This window comes from Seriola dumerili, unplaced genomic scaffold (genome assembly GCF_002260705.1).
Source record: "Seriola dumerili isolate Sdu_G_001 unplaced genomic scaffold, Sdu_1.0 BDQW01000044.1, whole genome shotgun sequence".
Classification (NCBI taxonomy): domain Eukaryota; kingdom Metazoa; phylum Chordata; class Actinopteri; order Carangiformes; family Carangidae; genus Seriola; species Seriola dumerili.
The window spans coordinates 5,071,297-5,083,630 of record NW_019174299.1 but is presented as its reverse complement, the minus strand read 5'-3'; the positions used below and the strand labels follow the sequence as shown (position 1 = coordinate 5,083,630).

Below are 12,334 nucleotides of genomic sequence, written 5' to 3'. Positions count from 1 at the left end.
AGATAAATACAAACGTGGGTAGTATTCCACATATGGATTCACAGCTACGATTGCTCTGTATATAATGCGTGTTGTCAACAGAGGGGGAACGGAGAGTGTAAAAGTGGCCCACTCTGTCTGCAGCCAAGTGTACAACCACTGAGCTTTAATCACATGCGCCTAACAGTCGCTGTAAGATTACAGTGAGGTGGTGAGACGCAGTGCTTTTATAATCTCTTTGGGCAGCAAATTAAACCTAAAGACATAGTTATTTACGAACAAAGTGTAGCTGAGATCAAATGAGTCGTGCAACAACAGGATCAGGACTTACAGAGTAGGGCATGTGCATTATAGATCTTAACCTCCCCAGAGAGCCGTAAGCCTCTTGTTGTTTGCTGCCATGTTGGCTTTGACCAAAGCTAGGTCACACGCGCACTGTCTATTTTAGCCGTAAACACAGGGGCCACTCAGAGTTGATGGAGGGACCTGTTGATCTGCAGCCGGATGACCTGCACCTACCGAAACACACATCTATCATTTCAGTTCTGTCTCACGCCGACACACGCCCACAGGGCCTCAGCTCAGCACCACAACAACACAGACATCGTTCAAGGAGGGGTTTACCTCTCCCTCTGAATTGCAAATATTTAACCGTTTGAAATGTGTCTGTTTACTTGTGAGCCTCTAAACGTCTCAGTGGGATGTTGTATACGATAGCTTGTAGAAGCTGTTGCCTCCGTTCACCTTGCGTTAATTCATTTGGTCCAGACAAAAATCAACAAAGGTTTAATGTTTTGACGTCTCGCTATTAGAGACTAAATCAAATCTAATATTTATCAAGACAGGAGTGCAAAAAGTAAGAACGTAAACTGATGAATATAATGCATTTTTAGAAAATACCTACACCAGAGTTCATGTTATCAATGTGATCTTGGTCAAAATACCATGGACAAAAAATGTATTAATTTATTTACCAAAGGCATGAGTAAACAGATAAGACTAAACTGTTACCTGTTTCCCTGCGGTGTTACATCAGTAGATTCTCAGGAGCAGGATTTCTGTAAACTGCACGAGATCATTGTTTGTTTGTTCATTAGTGTGCAACACTATTTATAGAATGCATTGTTTATGATATGCTATCTATAGCCCCATTATCCACCTATCTATCCATCCATACATCACCCGTGTTTAAGGGTCAGTGCATGGACAAAACAGAAGAAAGAAATCTGCACAAAAGTGCAACATCAAGGGGGTATAGCTCAGTGGTAGAGCATTTGACTGCAGATCGAGAGGTCCCCAGTTCAACTCTGGGTGCCCCCTGTGCAAACTTTGTATGTCCATGATTCAGCACAGAGTGTGTTCAGTCATTATCCCTCTTATCTCAGTCTAATACACAGGCTGGAATTCCCTGAATGAAACTAGCAGGAATCTGAGTCCTCTACTGTAACATCTCAGCCACAAGTGTCAAACTGTGCACTTATGAGTTCTGAACATCTACAGGTTTTCTGTTCCAGCCGGACACCACGCACAACACTGCAGTTAAATGCTCTACACACAAAGTGTACTGAACCATTATGCTGCTTCTGTCGGTCTAAGAGCACTGATGATGTTTTTCTATCATCCCTCATGCTGAGGCTGGAATGAAACTAGCAGGAATCTGAGTCCTGACACTGAGATTGAGAACCACTGGCATACAACACAGACCATGCTGTAACATCTCAGCCACAGGTGTCAAACTGTACAATAGTCAGTTATGAAAATCTACAGGTCTTCCGTCCCAGGCGGACACAGAAAAAAGAGCTCTCTATAAAGTATTTCTTTTCTTGTGTTTATGCATTTATTCTGGCTCTATGGAAAAACACTGCACGGAAAGTAGATGACGATTACATCCATTGTTGCTCTTCCAAACCATTTTCAGAAAAGCACAGACATATGTGTTCATAGGGGGCACCCAGAGTTGAACTGGGGACCTCTTGATCTGCAGTCAAATGCTCTACCGCTGAGCTATACCCCCTTGTTCAGTTGATGTGTCATTGTTTGATTTTCTCTTAAAAAAAAGCACCTTGCCCACCATGACAAACTATAATTCCTACCTGCTATTTAATAATGCATTTCCCTGGTCTGTGTATCTTGACTTTGATGATTCTGTGTTGTCAGATGACTTCACCTATAGTGGACGTTATCCACTTCAGGTCTTTCTTCCACACTTATTATAACAAATGGTTGTCTATAATTAAGGGCTTTTTCAGCATGAAATGATAAAAGACTATAAGGGTGACTGTACTGCAGATCTCAATGAGCCTTAAAGGAAGATTACAATCTCTCTAATTTACCATCCATCCATTTTCCTCTGCTTATCCGGGGTTGGGTCGTGGTGGTAACGGGCTAAGCAGGAGGTTCCAGCCATCCCTCTCCCCGGCAACATTTTCCAGCTCCTCCTGGGGGATCCCGAGGCGCTCCCAGGCCAGATGGGATATGTAATCCCTCCAGCAAGTTCTGGGTCTACCCCGGGGTCTTCTCCTAGTTAGACATGCCCAAAAAACCGTGACGTGAAGGAGCAACAGTTCTACTCTGTGATCCTCCTAATCTGTGAGGCTGAGCCCAAACACCCTACAGAGGAAACTAATTTCGGCGCGATTTAATTCTTTTGGTCACTAACTAGATCTCATGACCATTGTGTGGGTTGGAACGCAGATCGACTAGTAAATCAAGAGCTTTGCCTTTCAGCTCTGCTCCCTCTTCACCAAAACAGTCCAGTATAACAACTGCATTATTGCTGACCTCGCACCAAGCTGCCTGTCCATCTTGCACTCCATTTTACCGTCACTCGTCACGGTCTGATGAAGCCAACAAAACCGCACCATCTACAGAGAGCAGAGGAGCAATTCTGAGGTTCCCAAACTGACAATCCCCGCCTGCGCCTTGAGATCCTGTCCATGAACAAGAACAGGATCGGAGACCAGGGCCAGAGTTGAACTAGGGACCTCTTGATCTGCAGTAAAATGCTCTGCCACTGAGCTATACTCCCTACAGATATGTGAATGTACATACAGATCATAGCATTTTGGCCAAAGGTTTAGGCAGCACAAGAGCATTGACAGAAATAGAACAAAAAGATCTCAACAACTGTCCAAAGGTAGTGGGAGTATAGCTCAGTGGTAGAGTGTTTGACTGCAGACCAAGAGGTCCCCAGTTCAACTCTGGGTGCCCCCTGTGATGTCCTTATACCTCTATAAGTGAACACAGAACATGCTGTAACATCACAGGTGTCAAACTGTGCACTAGTGAAACACAACACTGCAGGTAACAGTCCTAATAAGTTCTTCTCCGGCTGAAGAGTTAATCAGCGGCTGCAGTTACTCGGATCAATACCTGTAAAAGTTTACATCAAGAACATTTAGATGAGCACTAAATTAAATGACACCCTGTTTAACCTGCGGTGAGCGCTTTGTACCATTATTGATTCACTGAAGTGGTTTTGTGCTGAGGTAACAGATTTTGCACATACTCCTCCATTTAAACAAATGAAGAAGAGTGCATAATGAACCATAACAGCGTAAAACTATTCACTCAAAGCTAAACTTTGCTTTGCTCAGAAGTGTAGACACTTGTCTTGTGTTCATGCAGTTATTCTGGATCTGTATCCCAACAAAAACTGCCATATTTATTCTCTCTCTTCCAAACCACTGTGACAAGCGGGGCTGATGTAAGTGGTCACAGGGGGCACCCAGAGTTGAACTGGGGACCTCCTGATCTGCAGTCAAATGCTCTGCCACCGAGCTATACCCCCTTGTTTCCCCCTGTCTTGTTGTTTGATTTTCTCTAAAACAAAAAGTGCCTATCCCACCATGACAAATTATAATCCCCCCCTGCTCTCTCTAAAGTATTTAATACTGTGTTTTCATGTCTCTGTTAATCTTGACTCTGTCAGTATGATGATTCTGTGTCGTCTGAAAACTTTACCTACATTGGTTACTATCTATTTAGGGTCTACCAATTTCTTCCAAATGTATTGTATTGGTAACCTATTATTAAGGGCTTTTTCAATTAAGCATGAAATGATGTGACTATAAGTGTGAGCATACTGTAGGCTTTAATGAGCCTTAAAGGAAGATTACAATCTCTTTAACTTACTAGGATAATGATATTCTAAAACCTTTTCCTTAATTTGAGCCACTTCTCCTTGTTGTCATGTAATCACTGAGCTGCAGACACATAGCTTTTAGATTCCTTTGTCCACAACATGATATTTCCCATAGGGGGCACGCAGATTTGAACTGGGGACCTCTTGATCTGCAGTTAAATGCTCTACCACTGAGCTATACCCCCTCCACACAGCCCTATGTAGATCTTGGCCCAACGTATAGGGTGATATATATAGGGGCTAAAGATAGTCTATCATAAACAAAGCATACTAAGTATATTGTTGCACACTAATGAACAAGCAAACCAGCCAACCATCCCAAGCTTAAATTGTCCTACTGAGCTCAAATTAGTGTGCCAGCATGAAATAACACAGAATACAATTGACATGTAATAAGAAATGCGACATCCATCTATCCATCAGATAAGACTTACTATACTATGACATTTTTATGACTTACTATACCATTATGTTTTTATTACTTACTATACCATGTTGTTATTGTGACTTACTATACTATGACATATACACAGGCTTGTATATGGATGGTATTGTGCATTTTATGAAGTATGAAACTTTCTGCAGTGTTTTCTATAGACCATGAAGTTAATTTTCAGATGTGGAGGCATTTCAAATGTGAGCTCTAGGACAGGACAGAGCCCCCTGGAGTAATGAGTGTGGTCCAGACATGACTAGCGTGCTAGCTTCTGATTAGAAGGTCGCTGACTAGGTCGCTAATTTGCTAGCTAGTCATGTGATTCCATAGAACACACAGCAGAGGTTGCCAGTGTTTTTTAACAAGCTATAGCTATAACACCTGGAGTTGGTGGAGTTTGCAGTCACCCTGCAAAATTGGTGCTCTAAGCAAAATAATGATGCATGGCCTCAACAGCAAATATGTATCTTTATGCAACCTTGGCAAAGATATACATCATTATAATGGAGAAATGGGGCAAAAACTGGAAAAATGAAATCTTAAATAAAACCTTGGGGTGTGTGGATTATATGCTGAAACTTTCATGCTTTAGCCATAAAATGCATAATTGTTTTGCCTCCCTGCCCCACTACATCACTCTGTCTTAGCCAAGATCTACGCATGCATACTGCATGCATACCCATAGGTCATTGCATGGACAAAACAGAACAAAGTGATCTGCACAATGTCCAAAGGTAGAGGGGATATACCTCAGTGGTAGAGCATGTGACTGCAGATGAAGAGGTCCTCAGTTCAACTGTGGGTGTCCACAAATGTTATATGACCATCCATCGACACAAAGTATATTCAGCCGTGTTTCTGTCAGTCTAAGAGCGCTGATGATGTTTTTCTATCATCCCTCATGCTGAGGCTGGAATGAAACTAGCAGGAATCTGAGTCCTGACACTGAGATTGAGAACCACTGGCATACAACACAGACCATGCTGTAACATCTCAGCCACAGGTGTCAAACTGTACAATAGTCAGTTATGAAAATCTACAGGTCTTCCGTCCCAGGCGGACACAGAAAAAAGAGCTCTCTATAAAGTATTTCTTTTCTTGTGTTTATGCATTTATTCTGGCTCTATGGAAAAACACTGCACGGAAAGTAGACAACGATTACATCCATTGTTGCTCTTCCAGACCATTTTCAAAAAAGCACAGACATATGTGTTCATAGGGGGCACCCAGAGTTGAACTGGGGACCTCTTGATCTGCAGTCAAATGCTCTACCGCTGAGCTATACCCCCTCGTTATTGCTTACATAGTCTGAACAAAAGTACTGAGACAAATATGACAAACTATAATTCCTTCCTGCTCTCTCCAAAGTATTCAACATTTTTTCATGTCTTGGTTTGTGTATCTTGACTCTGTTAGTATAATGATTCCATTACTGTAGACTTTAATGACCCTTAAAGGAAGATCACAATCTTACCAAGATAATGATATTCTACCATTTTTTGAATGAATTTGATCCACTTCTCCATAATATCATATGATCACTGAGCCTGTCTTCTGTGCTAAGTGATAAATTGTTATGCACACTATTATAGTAGCATGATTTAGAGAGCATCATTGTTAGATTATTTGAGTTCCAGATGGCGTTTAAGGAGCGTTAGCATTAACATCACTGCTTTTATGTAGCACACACAACCTTCACCATACCATAATGTTTCCCTAGGGGGCACCCAGAGTTGAACTGGGGACCTCTTGATCTGCAGTCAAATGCTCTACCACTGAGCTATACCCCCTTCACTCATCCCTATGTACATATGCATATGTAGATCTTGACCTATGGTATAGGGTTAGATATATACTGTATATACAGCGGCTAAAGAAAGCATCCCAAAAAACCAAGCACACTAAATGTAGTGTTGCACACTAATAAACAAACGAGCCACCCATCACAAGCTTAAATTGTCCTACTGAGCACAAATTGATCCACATGAAATAGCACAGTGTAACTGACAAGTAACTACAAAAGCAGCTATAGACTGACTGGAGATGAAGGAACATTACAATCACTTCAACTTTCAACAATGTTAAGTGCCGGTCAGTGAATGACCCGATTGACCTGCAGTTATTTTCCCACCAAGGCTGCTGTCTGCTCACACTTTAGGTTTGGATTCACTGTAACAAAAACATTCACTCTGTCGCTGTGTAAACATGCAAGACAGTGGAGGCAGCCAGAGTTGAAGAGGGAACCTCCCGACCTGCTGTCAAGTGGTCAGGCAATGAATTGGATATAATTAGGCTGAATAGCATTTAAACATTTTGGCTCCTATTTTCGAGTGGAGGCTTCTTCTTCTTCTTCTTCTTCTTGCTCCCTGTCTGTTTTGCTCTGGGGGCCCGTTTCTGTCTTCATAAACAACACAAACATCCCTAATAATTATTCTTTTATTGAATCTTGAACCTTATTATTTGAATTGGTTGTCACTTTTGATTTACACCACACACGCAGTTTACAGTAACAGCTCCTCCTCTCGTCTGTGACTCTGTGTGTGAAGTATGCAGACAGACTTAAGAGGTTCGGTTACTGGTAGGAGATGTGACTTAAAGGCCTCGTTAAATGGTGTTCCCAGTCTCACGACACTGAAACAGGATGTGGAGGAGGAATATAACACTGAGTAAGTTAAGTTAACTTGATTTTCAAAAAAATTGTAGTTTTATTGGTTGGAGTTTAGTTAGTTCCTCAGAAACTTTACCAACAGGAAGTTGACATTCAAATTTAACTTCAAATTAAACTTCCCAAGCTGACCACCAGAATATACACCATGTTGTCATCTTGCTTTTTCCCAGGAAGTTTTACTTTAAGTCCCAGTTTTTCTGATGACAGAGTCGACTCAGGCTTAATGCACATCAATAGCCACTCGTCAGTCTGCAGCTCTGAAATACAGAGATTTCTGTAAATGGCCTGAGTGGAACCATATTGTGAAAGAAATGACAAGAATACAACTGACAAATCTGTCACTCAGGCCTCTTCTTAAACTGCTTTGATGTTTACATGGATGATAAACTGCCCAAATGAGCCAAATTAGCTTGGCTTATGCAGGCAGGCTGAAGGATTATGGGAGTTAAGCAACCCCAGTCTCCTCAATCCATCTATGAGCAGTCTAATTTATGACATGCTGATACATACAAGGTTTTTGAGGGCTGCTTAAATGTACTCAGAATATAAATTTTTGTACACAGAAGATTTACAGTTTTGATAAGTTGGTTTGTATGCCATCAGTGAAGCTGTTGCTGTGGAGCAGTATGGGAAATATAAGGTTTCTTTGTAGCATGATATGACACAGTCCACAAGGCATCAAACCCCCATGCAATGCGTCACTATATTTGTATATATTTATATGCATTCTGTATGTAATCTATATAATGACACACATTTTAATGCACATTATGTATCTCTTTAATACTGTTTTATACAGTCCTGGTGTCTATAATGACGTGCAACATGGACTGAGGCCCAGATTTGCACATTAAAGGCTGAAAAAGTTGTAGCCAGAGAAGGTGTTTTGTTCATAGGATATTATCCCCGGGGTGGATGATAGACTGATAATAGGTAACAGTTAGTTCTGTGCCAAAATCACATGATACAGCCCTTGATCTGTATCCAAATAAATACCACTCCACTTTGCCTATTTATTCCTATAATCCGGAAACATTTCAGTGGCCACCATGCTATAGTTTGTCTTTCATACTTCGTCATTTCTTTCCGGTAATGAATTAGATCCGAATCAGTCTTAGATGTGCTTGATGAAAGATGCACAGTTCAGATTATACTGCCAGTCAGACTCAACGGACTGGTGCTGCATTATTACCTCTGGTCTCTGTCAAGCCTGTCATGTCTATAAGGAAGCCAGCAGATCATCCCGTGTGTACACCATCCACAGTTTACAGACAGCTGATATGAATTGTTCTAATGCCAGACTGAAGAGAGAAAGGATCATGATTATAAGTTGACACCGCTCTCTGCACTGCTCTCTGAAGAGTTAGTTATGACAGCAAGAGGAGCTACAGAAATACTGGTCACATAAAGTAGTGGTCTTAAAAGCTAATCATAAAAGGTAAGAAGTGAAACACTCAAGTTTATGCTATATCGTATGCATGGACGGATTATGAGACAATGGACCGCTGGGCGCAGACATGTAATGGGGCCCCCACCCCTCCTGCATAGGAGAAAGACACCCAGACTGAAAACAACACGTTCATCCTCTCAGACACACAAAATGACTCAGTGATGTCATCTGTGGTCGTTTTGCGTCTTTGTGATCATGCGATTGACTTTCCAACAAGAAATCTTCATACTCATTCAGATGTTCTGAGCCAGGGGGCTCCTGACCCTTTGGGCCCCTGCCCAGTGTGCCCATTCAGTAATCAATCTATGATTGCATGATACTGACACTGCTGAACAATAGCACTGCTGAACTGCAGATTTTGCTTGGTCGTCATTCTCTTGTAATAGACATAAATAGACCAAATCTAAGATACATACTAATTCCATACAGTATATACTACATACATATTGTCATATTGTACTATTTTAGTTGTTGACATTCAAAGAAGTCAGCTTACTGAACTGCTTTATACTAAGAGGAAGCTGGACTACATGTGCAACAGAAAGCAAAATGATATAAAAAATAATTAAGATCAAATATTCATTCATTCGGTTTTCCAAGATCTTTATGAAGCTTTTTCCCCACCACCAATTTCTTTTTATTTCCTATCCTCTCAATTTGCTTTGTGAATTGCATTGTGGTTAATAGTATCCATTAACAGCACACTTAAAAATCGATTGCATTTAGTATGCATAATGTCTGGTTCAAATTAGTTTTCTTTTCATGACTTTTCCAGAGTGAACACACACAAAGTCAAACCCTGCTTAGAATCCATATGTAGAGAGCTGGTTTCTATTTCAAGGACTTGTCCAAAGGAAGCGCGCAGACCTGAACTGGGGACCTCTTGAGCTGCAGTCAAACGCTCTGCCACTGAGCTACACCCCATTATGTCTACAACAGGTAGTGACAGTAGGTTGTTTCTCTTGATGTCAGCAGAAACTAAAAGTAGTAAATCAACACTGCCCCTGTGGTGGCTGAGTCTGCAGAGATGGCCTTGACTATGGCTCAAACAAACACACACACACAGATTTTAAAAAAGTTACTTCAAAGTGATTTAGTGTGTGTTTCTCACAAGTTAGAGTTTGGCCATAATTTGGGGATTTTTTAATCTGCCGTCAAACTGTCACAGAGGAACAGGCCCCTGGTCTGATTGACTGAGAATAACTGCCATCCTTCCTCCTTAGTGCTCATATTACAGCTGTGTGTGTGTGTGTGTGTGTGTGTGTGTGTGTGTGTGTGTGTGTGTGTGTGTGTGAGTGTGTGTGTGTTTTTTCTTCTGCGATGGTTTTAAATAATCATTATCTTCACTGTTGTCAACATCAGCATGAGGACTCTCATCAAAAGGAGATGAAGATGTCAAATTATTCAAGGTTTTTACTAAGATGAAAAAATACATTCTACTTAGACGAAAAAAAAATAGCTGTGCATTTAAGAAAAACATTTAACAGAAACTGTGACTGTGACTTTGACTTTGAGCGACACGATATGAATTTAAAGAGGATTTATACTCAGCACATGATCTGTGAAATTTGGTGATAGCAACTGGTCCGCTCCAGAGAGAGAGATAAGGAAAGAGACTGAGATAGCGTGCAGTCCTAATTTGAGCAACCACCGCTGGTGAGTGGATTTGGACAATATCAAACGAACATCTTTTATTGTTCGTGGCGTCGTGTGATTACGGCTCCATGAGAGGGCATGAGGGAGGCAGCGGAGTGATGGAGTGCGGAGGGCATGCGGGCTGAAAATGATGGGGAGGATAATAACCATGCCCCCACATTTCTGCAAGCAGAAACTACAGTATATGGTTGACATAAAACATTTAGTGCTAGACTGGCCAGGGTTAGCTGATTATGTGGATATTTTCCAACTTTTATCTCAGAGTTCAAAGTGTCCTCTCATGACTTTTCTAACAACTCTCTGCTCAAACTAGTCTTGGTAGTTTTGTCGGTGTTGGCAGCTTATTGGACTTCTCTCAGGGCCCCAAATCTACTGGCATTCATAACAGGCAGCATGTTGGGCATCAATTATTTGTTATACTTTGACATGTTGGAGTTTTTTTGGCTCTCAGTTGTCCAAATGATACTGTAAATATAGTACAAATAATACTGGAGTTTTGATGCAAATATTAAAATACCAATCAGCGTATAAGCCAATTCTAATTCTTTACACATAAACACATAGTGTAACTTATCCTGATCCTGATCAAAGGAGCCATCTTTAAGTTTTGCTATTGCTAAATAGCCAACGTTAGCATTAACAGATGTTTGCTTACCAGCCTTGCCAAGAGCTTCAGCCATCGTTGCTTTACATTACAAGAGTTTATAATACGTTCTATTAGCAGCGTCCCTGGACACTACAATCACTCGGTATTGGCAAGAAACAAAACGGGCCGGGCTAGCTGGTTAGCATGCTAACTTCAGTGATAAGAGTTAACATTGCTGTTATTTTTCCACCTGTGGAGACAGCTCTTGGTGAGTAAAGGAATGAATTTTGCTTGCAGGACTTTTTGTTATTGTCATATGTTACAATACATCTGAGGAAGATTGGATGTCAGTTTTGCAGGTACTTGTTCTGTTCATAAAGCAAATTATTGGACAAATTAAAATTCTGGCCCGATGTTGGATGTAGAAGGTCAGGGAATCACCAAAGGTATTTCAGTTTATCCTGAGGGAAATATGAATATCTGTAGCAAATTTTAAGGCAATCCATCCAATACTTGAGGCAGCTTACTAAAAAACAGCAAGATAAACTTAATGGTGGCATTAGAGGAAAAGTGAGGGGATCACCAAAGTCTTTGCAGTACATCCTCTGGGGATTATGAACATCTGTAGAGAATTTCAGAGCAATCCATCCAAGAATTATTGAAGAAATGTCAGTCTGTACCAAAGTGGTGGGTAGGCTGACCGACACACTGACATCCACAGACTTTTTCAAAGAATAAATATGTTAAAAAGCTCCACCTCTGTTTGCTCGGATATAACTTCTCATACATACTACTCTCTATCTCTTATTAGTTTGTTTCCACTAAAAGCTTATTGTACACACTTGTTTATTTCAACTGAACGTGCATCGTTGTTTTTCCTTTTTCCTTTTAGCCAACCAATCACAAAACATCTCACTAAGGTGAATAAGTATTAAAGTTATTTCATTAGGATCTCCTGGTCTCAAAAGGCCACACGCAGCACTTCATCCATTCACAATTCATCCCTCCCAGATGCATCATAACAGGGTTATAAAACACAAAGGCCAGATTTTTAATTGCTACCCTTACCCTTTCCTGAGAGCCCCGTCCTGTCCTGTTCCTCGCTGGTGGCCCTAGGTCTCAGAGAGTCAGCAGGTTGAGACTCATTTACTTCCAAAAGCCATGTACTTCTCCTCCCATCCTATCACTGTCTGTCGATCCCAGACTTCACCCTCCCTTCACCCCTCCCAGGGGGTATTATAACCCACCACCACCTCCTTATCCTCATCATCACCACACATAAAAAAACACACACACACACACACACACACACACACACACACACACACCCATCCCCACCCCCAGCCATGACCCAGTTTGGAGGGGATGAGGGGGTAAGTGAGGACCATTGTGAGAGTGTACCACAGGGAGAGAGG

The 12,334-nt window shown here is 41.3% G+C and overlaps 7 non-coding genes across 7 annotated transcripts; 2 read left to right on the top strand and 5 right to left on the bottom strand.

Annotated features, from left to right (window-relative positions):
- Nucleotides 1-1,227: 1,227 nt before the first annotated feature.
- Nucleotides 1,228-1,299, top strand: trnac-gca. The gene has a single exon. It is a non-coding gene; the product is annotated as a tRNA-Cys (tRNA).
- Nucleotides 1,300-1,921: 622 nt separating this feature from the next.
- trnac-gca lies at nt 1,922-1,993 on the bottom strand. Its single transcript has one exon. It is a non-coding gene; the product is annotated as a tRNA-Cys (tRNA).
- A 1,127-nt stretch (nt 1,994-3,120) lies between these two features.
- trnac-gca lies at nt 3,121-3,192 on the top strand. Its single transcript has one exon. It is a non-coding gene; the product is annotated as a tRNA-Cys (tRNA).
- A 505-nt stretch (nt 3,193-3,697) lies between these two features.
- trnac-gca lies at nt 3,698-3,769 on the bottom strand. Its single transcript has one exon. It is a non-coding gene; the product is annotated as a tRNA-Cys (tRNA).
- A 467-nt stretch (nt 3,770-4,236) lies between these two features.
- Nucleotides 4,237-4,308, bottom strand: trnac-gca. The gene has a single exon. It is a non-coding gene; the product is annotated as a tRNA-Cys (tRNA).
- A 1,468-nt stretch (nt 4,309-5,776) lies between these two features.
- On the bottom strand, nt 5,777-5,848 carry trnac-gca. The gene has a single exon. It is a non-coding gene; the product is annotated as a tRNA-Cys (tRNA).
- A 429-nt stretch (nt 5,849-6,277) lies between these two features.
- On the bottom strand, nt 6,278-6,349 carry trnac-gca. The gene has a single exon. It is a non-coding gene; the product is annotated as a tRNA-Cys (tRNA).
- Nucleotides 6,350-12,334: the final 5,985 nt, after the last annotated feature.